The sequence below is a fragment of the Dermacentor variabilis genome, unplaced genomic scaffold (assembly GCF_050947875.1).
Source record: "Dermacentor variabilis isolate Ectoservices unplaced genomic scaffold, ASM5094787v1 scaffold_12, whole genome shotgun sequence".
NCBI classification, from domain to species: Eukaryota; Metazoa; Arthropoda; class Arachnida; order Ixodida; family Ixodidae; genus Dermacentor; species Dermacentor variabilis.
In genome coordinates this window covers 21,007,394-21,026,807 of record NW_027460280.1, presented here as the reverse complement: position 1 = coordinate 21,026,807, position 19,414 = coordinate 21,007,394, and positions in this window count along the sequence as shown.

Below are 19,414 nucleotides of genomic sequence, written 5' to 3'. Positions count from 1 at the left end.
CAAATGCTTCTGGACGGCATGTTCTTGGCCAGCGTTTTCAGAATTTCCGAATTTGACATTGAGAGTTTGAATGCCGAGAGTGGTTTATTAGCGCCAATTGCAGCTAACAGCTCTGGTTCCTTATTAACGGATGACTTCGCCAAAATGATTGCACCGACCTCACCTCTGCACAGGCAACGGACATACGTTTCCTGCTCGAATCGTACAGTGACATCATAGATTTAATTAATTAATTTATGGGGTTTTACGTGCCAAAACCACTTTCTGATTATGAGGCACGCCCATCATAGATTTCAGTGACACGCCTTTAGGCCAAACATCTGTTGTTCACCACCGTATAAACACTGGAGACATGAATCTTATTCGTCGGCGTCCCTATCGTTTATCGCATGCTGAGCGTCCAGTCATCCAATCAGAAGTGGACAAGATGCTCCGCAAAGGGGTCATCGAACCATCAGCCAGCCCTTGGGCTTCGCCTGTCGTCCTTGTGAAAAAGAAAGGTGGTACCTGGCGTCTCTGCGTCGATTATCGCCACTTAAACAAGATCACGCGAAAAGACGTCTACCCACTACCACGCATCGATAACGCCTTGGACTGTTCATCATCATCATCATGAGCCAGTTACACCCATTGCAGGGCAAATGCCTCTCCCATACTTCTCCAACTACCCTGGTCATGTGCTAATTGTGGCCATGTTGTTCCTGCAGTGGACTTAATCGCATCCTCAATCTTAATTCTTAATCTCACCCGCCCACCTAACTTTTGCCGCCCCCTGCTACACTTCCCTTCCCTTGAAATCCAGTCCGTAAGCCTTAATGACCATCGGTTATCTTCCCTCCTCATTACATGTCCTACCCATGCCCATTTGTTCTTCTTAATTTCAAATAAGATGTCATTAACTCGCGTTTGTTCCCTCACCCAATCTGCTCTTTTCTTATCCCTTAACGTTACACCCATCATTCTTCTTTCCATAGCTCGTTGCGTCGTCCTCAATTTAAGTAGAACCCTTTTCGCAAGCCTCCAGGTTTTTGCCCCGTACGTGAGTACTGGTAAGACACAGCTGTTATGCACTTTTCTCTTGAGGGATAATGGCAACCTGCGGTTCATGATCTGAGAATGCCTGCCAAACGCACCCCAGCCCATTTTTATTCTGATAATTTCAGTCGCATGATCCGGATCCGCGGTCACTATATACCTGCCCTAAGTAGATGTATTCCCTTACCACTTCCAGTGCCTCGCTACCTATCGTAAACTGCTGTTCTCTTCCCCACACTGTTAAACATTAGTTTTCTGCAGATTCATTTTCAGACCCACCCTTCTCCTTTTCCTCTCCAGGTCAGTGAGCATGCATGCATTGCAATTGGTCCCCTGAGTTACTAAGCAAGGCAATATCATCAGCGAATCGCAAGTTACTAAGTTATTCTCCATTAACTCTCTCCCCCGATTCTTCCCAATCCAGGTCTCTGAATGCCTCCTGTAAACACGCTGTGAATAGAATTGGAGAGATCGCATCTCCCTGCCTCACGCCTTTCTTTATTGGGATTTTGTTGCTTTCTTTATGGAGGACTACGGTGGCTGTGGAGAGGCTATAGATTTCTTTAGTATTTTAAAGCGAAAGCTTTGCTGGCCGCGAACTTGCGATTTCGCCGTAACGGTGGCTCCGTGGCTCCGAGGAGGCCCATGACGTCACAACGCGCGCCTCGCTGCGGATATTTCTATCTCGCTCCCTAGTCACTACTACGCATACGCCACTAGTAACACCGAGCCACATGTGTTCCGCCGCTGCGCAGCGCCGCGCCTTTCCGCACCCGCCGTTCGGTATGACGTCACACCGCGTTCCTCGTCCTTGCACTCGCCTCCGCTCGCTTCGCCAGCTGCGTCGCATGCCTGATAATATGTCAGACGAGTGAAAAGGAGAGCTCGCGTGCGCCGCAACCACAGTTGAGGCGGCAGTATGAACGGCGACAATTCTGATAAGCAGGAGGAAGCCTGGAATCGACATCGGAACGAAATGAAGAGGAAACGAATCGCCCAGGAAACAGACGAACAGCGCGCCGAACGACTGGATAAACGCCGCAACATAGCTAGACAACCAGGTTAACCAGGACTTGTAATCAAGATTAACCAAGGCTAACCATGATATGCCCTAGCTTTCGCTACGTATATCCTGGCATGGCCGAGCTAAGCCACTGCCAATTTTTTACATACGGCTCGTTTTCACCCTGATTCCGTAATGGACGGTTGCACGGAGCGAAATACTTCTCGTCCATTGATCTTCAATCCGGCTACTGGCAGATTTCAGTTGATGAAATGGGCCGCGAGAAGACGGCCTTCATCACGCCTGATGGTTTATATCAGTTCATAGTTACGCCCTTTGGCATATGGAATGCTCCTGCGACATTTGAACCCATGATGGACTCTTCTGCGAGGCTACAAATGGACCACCTGCCTGTTACATTGACGACCGTTATTGTTTTTTCTCCCACGTTCGGCAGCCACCTTACCCGACTCGCTGCCATTCTTGCGGTCTTCCGAAAAGCCAGCCTCCAACTGAACTCCACGAAATGACCATTCGGGCACCGTCAGATTACTGTGTTGGGACACCTCGTTGACGCATCCGGTGTACAACCAAATTCGGAAAAAGTTCACGCCGTTCGCAGTTTCTCTGTGCCACGCTCTGCTTCTCACGTGCGCTGCTTCGTCGGCCTGTGTTCTTACTTGGCCGTTTCGTCAAAACCTTCACCGACGTTGCTCGGCCTTTGACAGATCTTCTAAAGAAGAACACGCCATTCTCATGGGGCCCGGAGTAGGCACACGCGTTCGCCGCTCTCATCGGGCTTCTCACCACCCCTCCCATATTTGGCCACTTTGATCCATCTGCACCGACCGAAGTCCACACTAAGGCAAGCGGCCACGGCATCGGCGTTGTTCTCGCCCAACAGCAGAATGGTACCGAGTGCGTAATAGCTTACGCCAGCCGCCTGCTGTCCCCTGCCGAGAGAAATTACTCCATCACCGAGCGGGAGCGCTTAGCTTAAGCTTGGGCTATCGCCAAGTTCCGGCCATATCTGCACGTTTCCGGTTGTTACAGACCACCACGCCCTCTGCCAGCTATCTTCGCTCCGGGACCCGACAGGACGGCTTAGTCGCTAGGCTTTGCGGCTCCAGGAATTTTCATTTATTGTCAACTACAAGTCTAGTGTCTGCACAAGGACGCTGACTGCCTCTCTCGTCACCCCGTGGATCCTCCCGCTCCTGTTGCGCATGATCCGGTGACCTGCGTTATGGCTTTTACTGACATGACCCACATGCGCGCTGAACAACACGACGAATCCTTACAGTCCATCATCACCGGAAATCACCGACGGCACGTGCCGCATGTTCATGCTATGACGGCATCCTCTACCACCGCAATATCAACCCTGACGGCCCTTAGTTGCTCCTCGTCCTTCCGCGTCATCTGCGATCCATCGTTCTTGAACAATTTCACGATGCACCGACGGCGGGACACCTTAGAGTCTTGCGTACATACGACCGCGTACGACGTCCGTTCTTCTGGCCGGGTCTCTACCGCTCTGTGTGTCGTTATGTCGCAACTTCCGAATTGTGTGAGTGATGGAAGAAACCTCCCCAGCCACCTGTCGGACGACTCCATCCAATTGAAGTTCCCTCTGAGCCTTTCTCTCGCGTACGCCTTGACCTAGCTGCTTGGCCACTTTCCGACAACGACTAGTGGATCGCAAGTGGATCGCTGTCGCTACTGATTATACGACATGCTACGCGATAACAAAGGTGTTGCCGACTAGTTGCGCAACAACCGTCGCCGATTTTCTCCTCCACGACGTCATTCTCCATCACCGTGCAGCTCGACAGTTACACACCGCAGCCGTTCGTTCTTGTCTCGAGTTGTCGACGACCTCCTCCGCTCTTTTTCCACTGAGCATAAGCTGTCCACCCCCTACCACCCACAAACGAACGGTCTTACGGAATGTCTCAACCGAACACTCACAGAGATGCTGTCGATGTACGTCCCCAACGATAACCGCGACTGGGACGCCGCGCTGGCCTATGTGACATTCGCGTATAACTCGTCCCGACATGACACCATAGGATATTCGCCCTTTTATTTTTTTGTATGGTCGCGACCCCACATTGCCGTTTGACACCATCCTCCCTTCTGTGCCACGTGTTGCAACTGACTACGCTCGTCAAGTCATCGATCGCGTTCACATGGTGCGTCAAGCTAAGTTCGCGTTAAGTTCGCCCCTTGGGTGCTCCTTTGGTCACCATGTCGTCGGGTCGGCCTCTCCCAGAAGCTTCTCTCTCGCTACACAGGGCCTTACGAAGTCCCACGTCAAGTTAACGATGCCAATTACGAGATCTCACCGTTGCAGTTTGATCCATCCTCAAGTCCGACGCATGTTGACATCATGCACGTTTCGCGGCTGAAGCCATACTTCGCTCGCAGTTCTTCGCCTAGGCGCTTCAGCACCCGGGAAAGAGGAAAGAAGATCGCGACACGCTGGCTGTTGGATGTTGTTGCTGGTCAGCCATCTTAACTACACTGACTCTGCTTTTATATGTATTGTGAATACAGTCTGTCTATACACCCAACATCCCCGTAACAATACATGTGCGCGGTAACCTATGAGGCTTTGTGGTAAATACTTTCTGTTGTCCAGCAACGCTGTGAGGCGAGCAAGCATGATGCGCTCCGTGAGTTTTCCAGTGCAAGAAACGAGAGAAATGGGTCGCGAAGATGTAAGCGAAAGTGTTTTGCCAGGTTTAGGAATGAATATGATTTCAACATGCTTCCATTCGTGGGGCATGTATCCCTCAGCCCACGAATGGTTGGTCTGTTCGAGGAGAAAGAGGTATAGTTGGCCTCAGTTAGATTGCGAAGCTTGTTGGTAATGTACTCCGAGCCCGGGCTAGTGTTCGCACGGAGTTCGGCGAGAGCTCAACGAAGCTCTGAAAGTGTGACTGGGGCCGACAGATGTAAATCAGAATTGTCCAGTCTATCATAGTCTGCGTACTCGGAGGTATCGGGTGGTGCGAGATAAGTTGAACGGATATCTGTATAGAGGGCGTCTAATTTCGGGTAGATGTTAATCAGTTTTCGTTGAGGGTAGACGCTATCTGTTCGAGTGGATTGACGGTAGAGGAGAGTCCTTAGAAATCACCAATCGCATCCTAAATGGAGACTGCTTTTGAACTGTTCACACACAGAGTGCCATTGATACCGAGTAAGACAGTCAGAATGCCGGATGATTTCGGTGTTTAGTTGAACAATATGCTTTCGGAGGCGGCAGTTGTGTTATAATCTCTCCAACGGCGAAGGATGCCATGCATGACGAGCTTCCCAAAGGTGCAGCAACCTGTTATCTACAGTGGGGGAGCGGTCGGGGACTTGAATGCGCGTGGTGTATTCCTGAGTGTTGGAGACTACCGACGCGGTCCAAGCAGTATATAATACAGGTTGGTGGAGGAAGCTCTGACCGCTTGCGGCGAACGCCTGGCCAGTCACCTACCCTCTAGATCGATGCTTAAAAGCTGTGGTGTGAAGGGCAATACACATAAGTGTATGGTCACTGATTGGAGTGTTGTGTGTGTGTTGCCAAGATGCTGATAAGAGACCTTTGAGTATCGTGAGGTCCGAAGTGGTATCGCGCTCAACAGTATTGGCGGCTAGGACTTACGAAGTCGCCATCTTTCATAAGCGCTTCGCTTGCATAGTATGAGGGATAACGCGACGCGCTCCTCATAGGTTTGGCTGTCGGCGCTTAATAAAAACACCACGCGGGAGACCTCCTGGGCATTTCTGTAAGTATTCTCAAAACGACAGATGTTCTTTGCTGTCAAAATAATAATCTTGGGCAAACAGAAAGCATAGAATTGTTTACAGATGCTATATCTTTGCCGAATACGTACAGTGAACGCGCACTGCGCGCGGTCGCCGCGTTGGAGTCCCCCGAACCGGTTTCTTGCGTGAAAGGTAGCCAGTCGCTGAGAGCAAACTATGCGAAATATGTTATTATAGTGAGCTGTCTGTATAACCAAATGGAGTATAACAGAACGAAGCCTCAATGCAGCGAGTGCGCGGGTTCGCAGCAAGCGCCTTTTCCCTGCGAGTGCGTTTTCGCACCGTGCCGTGTTGCGACTTTGGGGTGGTCCCGTAGCGCTATTCACCCGTTTGGTGGCAGAGCGTTGCCAGCTCTCTAGTCGGTAGCGAAGACTCCGAGTCAGGCGTCGGTGAGAATAACAAAAGGGACTTTATACACTATATACAGGTCATTATACAGGAGAATATCGGATCGGCACTGGGGCCGAGAGCTAACAGCAAATGCGACTGTTCCCGCACGGCGACGTCCGGCGAGACTACAACGCGTAACACATCTCACTCCACTCGAGAGCGGCACTCGACTCACGGTGGTTCGGTGGATCCGGTTTTCCAGGCGGCAGCGTTGGGGCGTATAAAGCCTCGAGAAACGATTGTCACTCAAACGGCGCAATACAAAGCCAGCACTCGACGGTCTTCAGAGAGGTCCAACCAGCGACCGCGCTGGCCCACCGCTTCAATTTTCCCGCGCGCGGCGACCTCTAGGGAAAGAAAAGACGGCGCCGGGCTGTCTAGCGCTTTGTTGCACGTTTGGACATGTCGCTCACCGATGCTCCTCCACAGGACGCCGCTGCCTGGCGGCACAGCATCTTGACTTGTCAAGGGAGCGTTAGGGCGCTATGCCTTTCGGCGCAGCCCGGGTTTGTCCAAAGGGCTTTCGCAGGATAAATTCTGCATCTTGTAGATTCGGAATCCGGGCTGGTTGTACGGGCACAACAGCATCCCCGCCATCAGATAAGGCGCCGGGATGACGAGCTGCCTCCACGTGGCTCGGATACCAGGCGCGCACGTTCGTCAGGCTCGTCCAAGTTCATGTGCAGTGTCCGGACGCCAGGTAACTTCACGTGCCCAGGTCCCACTCGCCGGGGCAGGAGCTCTGCTCACAGCGTTATCGCCAAGGCACCTCGACCAGCTCCGCTCGGGTCGTTCCGATGCCCTTGCTTCTCGCCACTGGTCCTGGTTGGTCGTTCTGCAGCTTGCAAAACCGACCAGCAAAAGGCAACACCCAACACGAGCAAGTGCCCTCTGTCTCCCGTGAAACACCAGACAAAGCTATAATCCAAATCAATCTAACTAAATTGCTATCCCCCTTTTTGCTCCCGCTGCAACAAGAGGCAGGTGTAAAACCTGGTACACAAGGCTCAAACAACCATTTTTCAAATTAACAACACACCAAAATATCAGGAACAATTAATAATCAGCAATAATAATGAAAAATAGAATGGTCCCCTTGAAATCACTTGGACCGAAAACATACTACTGAGGAAGCAAATGAGGTCCTTCAATATTTTTCTTTCAGTGATATTTTTGAGGAATCAGAAGCTGCTCAAATTTGCGACCCTGCTTATACGTGTAGCGGCGGTACAATAAGCGAGATTCCTCGTAAAATGAAACCCTCTTTCTTTTTCACTCCCCGTTTGACGCTCTTCATCCGATCGGCTATTGAACAGTCTTCTTGTTGCTCGCGAATCAGAGTTTCCCTTCCAACTGCAGCCAGCTCCTGCCAGCTGGCGGAAACTGGAGCGAGTGTGGAGCCCGCGTCGCCTAACTGCGGCGTCATGTCTATATCGCGGCTAGCACTGCACGTGTCGCTCCCAGTCACTTCCAGGACACGCTCGCCCAGGCCCCCAGTCTCCGAGCTCTGCCTCTCCCGTGCCTGTTCGCCACTCAAGTTACCTGGATCGGTCCGTGTGCCGCACCGCTGTTCGCTCACCGACGCAAAGTCAAGTTCCTTCGACAGCTGGCGCGCTTTGGATCGCGTGAGGGCCATGTACGCCACGTCGGCAAAGAATGATTTGCCCTGATCCTTCAGCAGCTGCTCCGAGCTACTTGAGAAGAGGTAGCGAAAGTGCTCCGTGAGGGCGGCAGACACAGCGGCTTCTGTGTTAAGTTTCTGAAACTCTCCTTCCATGATAAACATTGCGATCGGTAAACACACACTCTCCTCCTCGGTCACTTACCGTATCCAAGCGCACTCTCCCGTAGTTTGGAGACGTGTGAAGGTTGCGTACGTCCGACACTGCTACACCGAGTAGTACGCTACCATGTTGGACGCCTTCAAAGGCAGCTATTGTACCTTTCTTAGTGCTTTCAAGAGCTGTCAAGCAGACACCCGAAGCGGGAAAACCACCCCACTTAATCAGAACCGCAGCGCAGATGGGATATTAAACTTTCGTTTTCAGCTCGCTTCGGCGCTTCTGAAGAAGCCGACGCGGCCGCTGTGTACACGTGATCCCTCATGTCACGTCACGCCGACGGAAGCTTTTCCAGTGGTGGAGCTCGCCCCCAATTGCCATGACGCGCTGGAGAGTCGGGATCATTCAGCAGTCTAAAGTTATGTTGCTGCATAGAAGTTTGGAGACTTGTACCTCTAGGTGTGTTTTTGGCGTAACCCCAGGCTGGGTGTGGGGAGCATTAAAGTATCTACCAATAAGGTGGACAAAGTGGCGCGCAGGGCGGAGGCGAAGGACAGCGTCAAAACTAGCGAGCGGGGCACGAGGAGGGCTATATATATGTCTGTGATGTAAATGCAAGGAGGTTCGGGTCTGCGTTGAGACCCCGAGAGAACCTGTATGGTTAGGCTACTAGCAGAATCTTCGACAACGACGGCTGCTAGGTCTTGTACTTATGTGATCTGTGTCGTATTTGTACCGTAAAGTGTGTAGCCTGTCAAAGAAGTAAGTGTGTACGGTTCTTGTATCAGAAGGACATCTGATGGGCACGTTTGCGCGGCAATGAACTGGAACAGTAGCAGCCACGCCTGCGGGCCAGTGCCCTGCAGTTCCATCGGCACACATGTATAGGAGATGCCATGGTGAATGTACGCGGTTTTGCCATCCGCAGAGGCGTTGTGGCTAGCGCACGGATCGAGGGGCGTCGCGCAGATAAATTCAAGTTGAACATCGAGATTGGTGAAGCGTCCTAGAGTAGCGTGAATAGATTCCTCGATGAGGCGGTGTATCGACACTGAGAGCGAGCTAAGGGCAGTAGTTAAACGATCGAGCTTGTCCTCAAGCGCCTGAATGTGGGTGTCAGTGGCCACCATCCCAGCATCCCAACGAGTTAGGAATACCTCAGGGTGAAAAAGGGTGGGGTTCGAACGAGTGAGAGGGACAGTAGGAACGCGATCAGATGGAGTGTCTGTGTCTTGACTACCCATCGCTGAGGGAGGCGACGCGGTTGGGGATGGTCGTTTGTGCTGAGGAGCCTCTGTGTCGAGAAACGCCGTACGATAGTCGCGCTTGTCGCAGGGTGTTGCGGGAATAGGAAACCGGAGGGTGAGAAGCATGGCTGCGCGGCTGACTTACTGCAGAAAACGATGGCGGTCGTGGTACTGGGGGTTCCTTCCTTGGAGCACCGTGTGAGCGGCACCTCAATCTGGAGGGGGCTCTCGATCTGGAGCGCTTCCTGCTTGTGCTTCGGGATCTGGAAACAGTGATGCGAACTGCATTGGAGTCGGAATAAGCGGTGGCAGAGGAAGTACAGTCAATGCTCGATGACGACGAGGGGTTGCGAAGACGACAAACATAATCCGCACGACGTAGTGCACGGTCTGCCGCAACCCGATTTTTGTAGTTGGTATACCGTCAGCGTTGTGATCCCCGCCGCAGTGCAGGCAACCGAGGCGGCAGTCGCGGCCTTGGTCCAGGGTGGCCAGCGCGGTGCCGCAGATGCTACATCGGTTTGTTCCGGCTTGGGGACAGGCGTGGCCGATGCACCAACAGGTTGTGCGAAATTGGGCACGGGGCTTGCACGGCGAACAGCGGAGCTTAATCCCACGACAATTTACTTGCCGTGGTATGTAAGAGCATTCGAATGTGATGAGAGCAGTACCTCCCATCATGCTGGCAGCGAGTATACAGGGTCCCAGAAGATTGCCAAAATCTTGAGACGACGTGTGCTGCGTGATTATATGTGTCACACATGTGTGTACACTTTATGTATCGCATGTGTTTTGCGATATGGCTTCGCATACGTGATGTGGGGGAAGTTTTAACGACGAAAGTATCCAGTTGGAGGAGCTTGAGAGTAACCGAGGAGGCGTTGCAAGCAATGTAGGCGATGTTACTTTCTGGAAGGATATTTATACGTATACGGTGCGCAAATCGGCTGGAGTCAAAACGGCGGTCAAGTTCAGCGTGGAGCCGCTCTAGTGGTATGTCGACGAGACGAAGTCCCGCTGGGGGGTGACAAAAAGTTTTCCGTCTTGAGGGGGCGAAGTTTTTTCGGTAGAGCGGCCGCGCGGTGTGCGCGATGTCCCGCCCTCTTCATCGGTAGTGTATTTAGGAGCCATGACGAAGCGGCCGCGTAAGGCCGTTCGCACACGTGGCCTTGCAGCTGAGCCTAGGCGTGGTCAGCACTAGTGAGGCACTCGTGTCGCAAGAAGTGGCGAGCCAGAAAGTGACTGCTGGCCGTCGCAAAAACACGCACTTAAAGGGACACTAAAGGTTACCAGAAAGTCAAGTTAAAGTGGTAGAGCAATGTTCTAGAACGTCTAAGGCGTCAATATAATCGCGAACAGAGCTTTAGTAACCGAGAAATTGAGGTAAATGCATGACACGATTTGAGACCCCCCAGCGACATTCCGGTACTAGCCCGATGACGAAAGCACTCCTCATAATCTGTGTTACTAATACTCAACTACTCGTATTAAAAATATCATTTCATTAGATCATAAGACGGAAGAAAATGCTACTTGACTACGTCTATTCGATTCTAAGAAAAAATAACATTTTGGCGTTACCTTTCAATAGTATGGGTAGCCGAAAGGTTTCGTTTTCGCTCGACTCTGCGCGCTCGACTCTGCGCCGCGCACGCTTTGGAGTTTCAGTAGTTTCGTTATCGCGTCGTGCTGTGCGGGTTCTGCTGGCTCGCGAAACTTTCATTTGGAACAAGCAGCGAGAACGCCACGTCCATGTGACGTCGTGGGAAGCCCTCGTTGCTTTCCCGCTCTTGAGAGCCGGTGTCGAGGCCGCCGTCGTAGTATGCAACGACGCCGGCAGCGCGAGCCTCGTCAGTGCTCAAATCGCTGAAGTTGAGCCCAGCATCGCGAGCCAATCTGTCGTTGTCAGGGTCCATTGCGACGAGCGTCGAAGTTTGCGTCATAGAATGAAGTACCAGCATATGGTCGCGCGTTTCTCCTTCCGCTAGCCACCATACTCCCGCTTTCGCTCTGCTGTCGGCTCTGTCTTGGCTCTGTTTCTGGCCGCGCGTTTGCGTTTTGCGCAGAAAAGCCGTAGCGCCGTCTGCGGACGCCGTTTTACTCACCGACGGCGCAACATCACTATGAGACCATGATGTCAGTACTCCTCGATCGGAGGGCGGGCGATTTGAACTGCGCTAGAGGTACGCGGACGCTTCAGAACGCATTTTCTCTTAAAACAAGTCTCTCCTTGGCACGAATCAAGCGTTTCGAGGTTTCTGGAATGGTATTTCAACAGTCCACGTTGATTTAATAGTAACCTTTAGTGTCCCTTTAAGAGGAAGCTTTAGCTCGAGTGCTCCTATCTAAATACATGTAAAAGGAGAATTCGTTTTTCTCGGCAACCACTGCACCAAATACGACGAGGTTTGTTGCATTTAAAAGACAAACTTAAAATCTAGTGACTGTTGGTTTCGAATTGTTGAGTTAGTTCGTCTATTTTTTATTAAAAATTCGCAAAAATAGAAAATTTTCAGAAAACGAGACTATCAAGTTTACAACTCTGTAACTCAACCACTAAAAATGACAATACAATTCTGTGAATTGCACCTAATAGTACATCTAAAGCGGACAAAATTGATATGTTACACATGAATATAAAAAATGTAATCCTAGGAAAATAGAACTTTTGCAAAACCGTTGTAACCAACGTAACTAATTCACATAAGATGTAAAATGACATAATGAATTTGTCCGCTTTGAATGATCTAATAGATGCCGTTTACAGAACCGCGATATCGGTTCTTGATGCAGAGTTATGAATTTGTAAACTTCGTGCTTCTATTTTTTTCAAACGGTCAAATATTTGAAAATCGTGTTAAGAAAACTCAAGCCCTAAATCGAAATTCCGCTACCAACAGTCACTAGAATTTAACTTTCTCTTTCAAATGCAAGAAATTTCATCAAAATCGGTCCAGGGGTTATCTCATAAAAGCGTTTTTGCGTTTTACATGTATTTGAATAGGTCGCGTCGGAGTTGGGCCCGAGCTAAAGCTTCCTCTTAACAAGAGGAGACGATCAGTAATCCAGATGTGTCGCACGGCCTAAAAAAAAAAATGTCATTAGACGGAGTCCTGAGCGGAGCGACCCGAAGGTGCGTCTGATCGTGTCGGAGACGGAAGGGGGACTCCCTCGCGAGAAGGCACCGCCGCATCAAGCCACCATGCTTGTCGCAAGTTTTCGCTGGTACCTACAGTATACGGCGCGCGGCCGCGATGTTATCGCACTTGGACATCCGCCGACGATGACGGCGGAAGTTCGCCCCTAGTGTCCATATAATTGCTATCGCAATAATAATCGTATTGTGGGCTCATGGCCATGACTTCTGAGCCAGACGGTACCAGGTGTCAACTTCTACGGCTGACTTGGGCAGCAGGCCCGGCCGCGTGCCCCCGAGCACCACGATGACAGCAGTGCGCCAAAAACGCCTGCAGTGGCACTGCACTTTCCTAGTGCACGAGCGCTTTTGCACTCCACCGCGCTGCCGGAATGCAGCCGAAACAGAACGCGAGCTGGGCTGCAGCCGAACGCCACCACGGACGGTTGACTCTCCCTCTCTCTCTCTCTGCGTGCGTGTAACCGACGAACAAGAAAAAAGGCCGTTTTTGCACGTTGTTCCGTTCCGATCGATTGCCGCTAAACAACTGTATATACGGGGTGTTTTCTTCTTTTTATATATACAATATGGAAGCTCTAACAATCTTCTGTGGCAGATAGCGCAAACGTAGTCTTTGAGCTGGAGTACTCGAAGCAATGGAGATTACTCGTATGAGAAATGGAAATGCATATTCGAGAATTTAACAAAAAAATCATTCATTATTTTTTAATTAATTACCTTACGGCATAGAGTATTGTAATTTACGAATAGTAGCCGATTAAATTGCAAGACATATACACTTGGAAGAAATTCTAAGTATTGCACCGGGTTTCGGGATATGCGCCGTGAAACTTGCGATAAAAATCCGCTATTACTCAACTTCCTTTTTTATGAAACCGCCGTTTCATGCATTGGAGCACATAAGTAACTGCAACGCCGATGTGTTTCGTCGCACACTATAGGAATGAATATCTCGAAACTATCGGGGAAATTCGTTCGAAGAAACACGCCGTGCGAACTCACCGGCTGCAATTCGTAAAACGCAAAATGTGCCGTAATTAACTTATTCAAAATTAGTGATTTTTTTTCCATTGTCGATTGCCCATTTTCAAGTAGTAACAGCCTTCTCGAGTAATCCAGCTCAATGACTATAGAATTATGCTACCTGCCACAGGTGATTTTTAAAAATTCTGCATGGTCTAAAAAAAACATCCAGTATATAGATATTTAGTACGTTGCCAGATAAAAAGGACTAGCGTGCGCAATACATAGGCTTGTCCTTCGAGGTTGTAGGTTTTGCTCCGGTCATATAGGTGTGGCCGGCCCCCCTCTCTGTACCACGGCGTTCGCAGCCGAGGGGCTGTCGGGCGCCCTGGAATTGTGGCTTCCCAGATTCAAAGCGAAGCTGAACCCTCCCGGACCATGGCTGCCGGGTGCTGCTGCTGTCTTGTCTCACTGTGGGAATCGATGTAAGCGAAGCTTTCTGTTCTGTTTGCTTCGATTGGCGATAATTAGCGGTGATGTTGACGGCGAATGTTTAATTTCTTCAATGTCTAGTCTCACGCGAGAGTGGCGAGTTGGTGCTAAATGTTACCTTGGGTGCACCGCTGCTGTTTGTCTACGTAGTATACACAGAACACAGAGCGAAGTGTGTTTGCTTGAGGCGTTGTTGTGCGCCATACTTGATAACCTCTGAGAGGCTTCAGCATATTCATTGTCTGTCATGCCACATCGCATCGTGGCTGACGTATTAAACGTTAACTGAATTATGGGGCTGTACGTGCCAAAATGACAATCGGATTATGAGGCACACCGTATGGGAGGACTCCGGATTAATTTTGACACCGTGGTGTTCTCTAAAGTGTCCCTAAATCTAAGTGCACGAGAGTTTTTTTTTTTTATTTCGCCCCCGCCGAAATGCGGCTGCCTCAGTCGGGATCAAAGCTCGTGCAATGCCATAGCTGCAAAGCTACCGCAGCGGGCCCAACAGTGTTGATCGGACGTGTTCCGTAGTGTCGCCTACGGTGCGCTTTAACGCGGCGCTGCTTCCGCACGTCCTGCGTACGTTGCCCGCTTGAAAAATTTGCGTGGCGTTTATTTTTTCAGAAATAGCAGACACGTTCCGTACCGTACCTTGAACTTAAATTTATCCCGTTTGCCCACAACCGCTAAAGTACAGCGTTTCCTTGCCTTCTCACGTCACCTCCTCCCACCCACCCATCCACCTTTATTATTTTTTTTTTAATGTGAACTGCGAGCGAAGAGTGGCAAGGTTGCTATTTTACTCGTTTCGCGATTGCGTCGGTTCTACCCGTTCTCAGCCTCCTCTTCCCCCTCCTCTCTACCATTCTATCTAGCTTCCCTCTGTACTTGCACGTTAGTAGAAAGGTAAGCGCTGCAATTTCTGCAATGCTTTTGCAGGCGAAAAGGATAATAACAGCTGTCAGCAGTGGCGTAGCAAGAAATTTATTACGGGGGAGGTTTTCCGCTGACAAAAATTCTAGCACCCCCCGGATACATGGTTTTGCGTTACCGAAATAACACAAGGCATCTATGCCTAAGGCATGAACACATGTCATATGCAATTATAAACACCGTTTGAGCGACCTGAACGCATATACCAGCGCTCGAAGTAGTACGAATGAACCTTCCGAGAAGTATCGCCAGCAGTTTCCAACGGCGCGATTTTGATGCAGCCCAATCCACTTCGATCGCATCGCCGCCACAGTATTTTTCGTCGTCGTGCGACTCATCACAAAGCATGCGCCGCCCCAGCCGCTCGTCCCACTCAACCGTATTTTAGTGCACTCTAGTTTGAACCTACAAGACGCGTGCCAGTGTGCGTCCACTCCGTCCCCTCCTTCACCTCTATCTCTCTGTCTCATATATATATATATATATATATATATATATATATATATATATATATATATATGTATGTATGTATGTATGTGTGTGTGTGTGTGTGTGTGTGTGTGTGTGTGTGTGTGTGTGTGTGTGTGTGTGTGTGTGTGTGTGTGTGTGTGTGTGTGTGTGTGTGTGTGTGTGTGTGTGTGTGTGTGTGTGTGTGTGTGTGTGTGTGTGTGTGTGTGTGTGTGTGTGTGTGTGTGTGTGTGTGTGTGTGTGTGTGTGTGTGTGTGTGTGTGTGTGTGTGTGTGTGTGTGTGTGTGTGTGTGTGTGTGTGTGTGTGTGTGTGTGTGTGTGTGTGTGTGTGTGTGTGTGTGTGTGTGTGTGTGTGTGTGTGTGTGTGTGTGTGTGTGTGTGTGTGTGTGTGTGTGTGTGTGTGTGTGTGTGTGTGTGTGTGTGTGTGTGTGTGTGTGTGTGTGTGTGTGTGTGTGTGTGTGTGTGTGTGTGTGTGTGTGTGTGTGTGTGTGTGTGTGTGTGTGTGTGTGTGTGTGTGTGTGTGTGTGTGTGTGTGTGTGTGTGTGTGTGTGTGTGTGTGTGTGTGTGTGTGTGTGTGTGTGTGTGTGTGTGTGTGTGTGTGTGTGTGTGTGTGTGTGTGTGTGTGTGTGTGTGTGTGTGTGTGTGTGTGTGTGTGTGTGTGTGTGTGTGTGTGTGTGTGTGTGTGTGTGTGTGTGTGTTGTACACCACGCAAAGACAAACTTCTAGCACTCCCCGGATGCATGCTTTTGCACTACCGAAACAACACTTCGTTTAACTTCTGACAAAAGTTCTTCATTACTAAAGCGAGCAGCAATTTTGCATAAATTTATACTATCATCCTTATGGTATTTTTAAAAATGATATTAAAAAACCCCAAAATTTCCTTTACGAATTAAAGCATTTACATGATGTTTGTCGATGATCTAGCTGGTACATGAGTTGCTCTACCAATTGAGCTACAGCGGCGCCGTTTCCCCATCCACTTTCTTGGGTATTTATGTGCCCTAGTAGATTAGCCAGCGCCACCACTCGCATCGCACGCGAAATGCGAAGGTTGTGGGTTCGGTTCCCACCTGCGGCAAGTTGTTTTTTCATCCACTTTATTTTCCGTTAATTTATCGCTTCTTTATTTCATTTATTAAGCACAAGTAATTTCCCCTATGTTCTCCTTGGTGTCAATGTTTGTTGGCTTCTTATGATATGACTAATAAAAATCGGGCCCCTCGGTTAACCCCCTTTCTTCTCGTTTATTACATAACTAGGGTCTTGAATCCGGCAACATTGATGCCTTCAGGTAGCATGTGTGGGTTTATTGACCAGTTGCTTTCACCCAAAAAGATCACGTTCTCGTGACGCCTGCGGCAAAAAGGACGTTCCACGTCCGCCGCCAAGGTCTGTGAGTGGTGGCGCTGGCTAAGACTCCCAGGGTTCTACTAGGGCACATAAATACCCAAGAAAGTGGATGGGGAAACGGCGCCGCTGTAGCTCAATTGGTAGAGCATCGCAAGCGAAATGCGAAGGTTGTGGGTTCGGTTCCCACCTGCGGCAAGTTGTTTTTTCATCCACTTTAACTTCCGTTAATTTATCGTTCCTTTATTTCATTTATTAAGCACAAGTAATTTTCCCAATGTTGTCCTTGGTGTCAATGTTTGTTGGCTTCTTATGATATGACGTGTAGTGCAAGGCACATACGAATTTGTATGCCTCGTTTCACAGGAGGCCGACCCCGTGGTCCCCTTGCCACCACGTTGCACAACTTTGAAAGTTTACAAGGTGCTGCAAGGACAACATCAACCCCATAATGTATGTAGGGAAGTACTGTGAAATTTTTCCTACTAGCCTGTTCATTAGAAACTGATGGTTTTTTGTCCTTTTAAAGAAACTTGACAGGCAATGATTCGGCAACTGATAGTAAAAGAAAGCTAGGAAAACCCGCTCTTTCCAGACGTTTCACTTGAAGTTGATCTAGAAAGCTGTTTGTGGTGACATGATTTTAAAAGCGCTGATCTAAAACATGATAAAGCTATACCCCGCTTTATAAGCTTTGAATGAGATGAATCGAAAGGCAGCAATGCTTTTTCGCACCTGGGCTCGAGGGCCCAGCAAGCGTGGTCAGCGGACGAAAAATTTAACATCTAAAACTTGGATTGACCCATTATGCAGAAGCTCGTAAGTTCAACTGGCTTGAGCAAAAGGAAAAGAGTGACAAAATCTCGAGAGCCAATTCTGCAAGGTGAAAGTTAGTATGATTAAAAAATCGTCTACGTACCTAAAGATTCTCAAAATGGAAGGATGAGTCAGCTTAAGCTTCAGCGCACGGTCAAAATTAGCAAGGAAAATTTCACAAAGCCCTGGTGCGACACTGGACCCAATGCATATGCCTCCGGGATTAATCAATCCGGCACGCCGAATTCATTTTGACTACCTGGGGTTCTTTAACGTGCACCTAAATCTAAGTACACGGGTGTTTTTTTCATTTCGCTCCCATCGAAATACGGCCGCGGTGACCAGGATTTGATCCTGCGACCTCGTGCTTAGCAGCGCAACACCACAGCCACTAAGCAACCACGCGGGTTAAACTAGGAACAAACGGAGCAAAGCGTGCCCCTTCTCCGTTGTGCTTAGTACCTTCAAGAAGGCAGATTTCAAGGAGCGAGTCTTCAGCACACTGTAGTCTTCACATCTCTCTTACACAGTTCACGCATGCGCACAACGGTCAGCCAAACGCGAGAAAGATCTCGTTTCGGTATGCCGCCAAACGAGATGAGAAATGCCGATTATAATTACGGGATAAAGGGACACAAAAAGCAAATATTAAGTCGAGCTAGAGTGAAAGATTATGCTTCCGCAATAACGAATTCTTCATTCGTAATGAAAACGAAATTATTGTGAGCGAGAAAATGACAGAAATATAAAATCGGAGCTGCGCTCTCTGTTGTCGACCATTGTAAGGTCGCTCTGATTGTTCGGGTTCTTAAGTGTCACGAATCGGCCACGTGCTTTGTGTATAGAGAGGGGGTTCACTTCCCCCCCCCCCAGGTCAGCGGGGCAACCGTTTCTGTGTTATGTGGGGTCACAGGGACCGCGCGGTGTTGGGTGACGCGTCGCGGCCGGCGCCAGGAGGGCGAGTGCCGATTCCGGGAAGTCGGTATTGTGCGCACGGTGTTGGCAGTTCGCCGACGGTCACACGAGTCCACACAGACCAGCCTTGTAAGGGACCGCTGTACACGGTATTGTCGGTCTGGCTCCCGAGTACCTGACTAATTGGAGGCGCCGCCGAGGTTAAGAAGGGCTTAGCATCCTTGACCCCGTGCCGCATATACGGAGCAGGGATCTATTCTTCTACGCGTCCGGAACGCAATCGCCAGCCTTGTTGTTGGGTGCGACTGCCTGTGTGGTGTCGAAGGCCAGCTTACAGTGCACGCTGTAGGGATGCGGTGCACACGTGAAGAGTGCATTCGGACGGCGGCGTCTTGCAAACACCCACTCGGAGAACTTCGTCTTGTAGACAATAAGTTTGAAGGACAAGGAGGGCCATCAGTCTCCCACACGGACAAACTTTGAGTACAGCTGCAATACGTGGTGTCGATGTCCCTGCTTCCGAGACATTTGCGGCCTAGAGGCGCCCTTGGGATTTGAGGCGGCCTAGCGATAACTTGTTCGTGCCTGGCGTGTTTTGCTGAGCCCGTCACTACCTACGGAGAAATCAGAGGGCAACGGAGTTTTAGGGAAGGAAAAGAGCTTTGTTTTCCAATATGTTTATTTTTAAGAGTAAGGCCATCCCTGTGGGTTGTGGCTTAACAAACGGTTGACTCTGATTGACAATTGAACCTGTGAGACGGGCCAACAGCCCTACCGCCTTTTTTTTTGTATATTTGGGCTATAAAAATCGGGACGACATGCTGTCCCTGAGACTTGGCTGAAATCAGGATTACTGATAGATCAGTGAGGCTCCGTACCATGTACGTTAGACTTGGCTGAAATCAGGATTGCTGATAGATCAATGAGCCTCCGTGCTATGTACGTTAAAACGAGTCTGTGCTCTAACAGTCATTGAGACAGTCGAAGAGTGAGACTTTTGTTTCTCAATTGTTCAAATTTGTAATGTATTTGT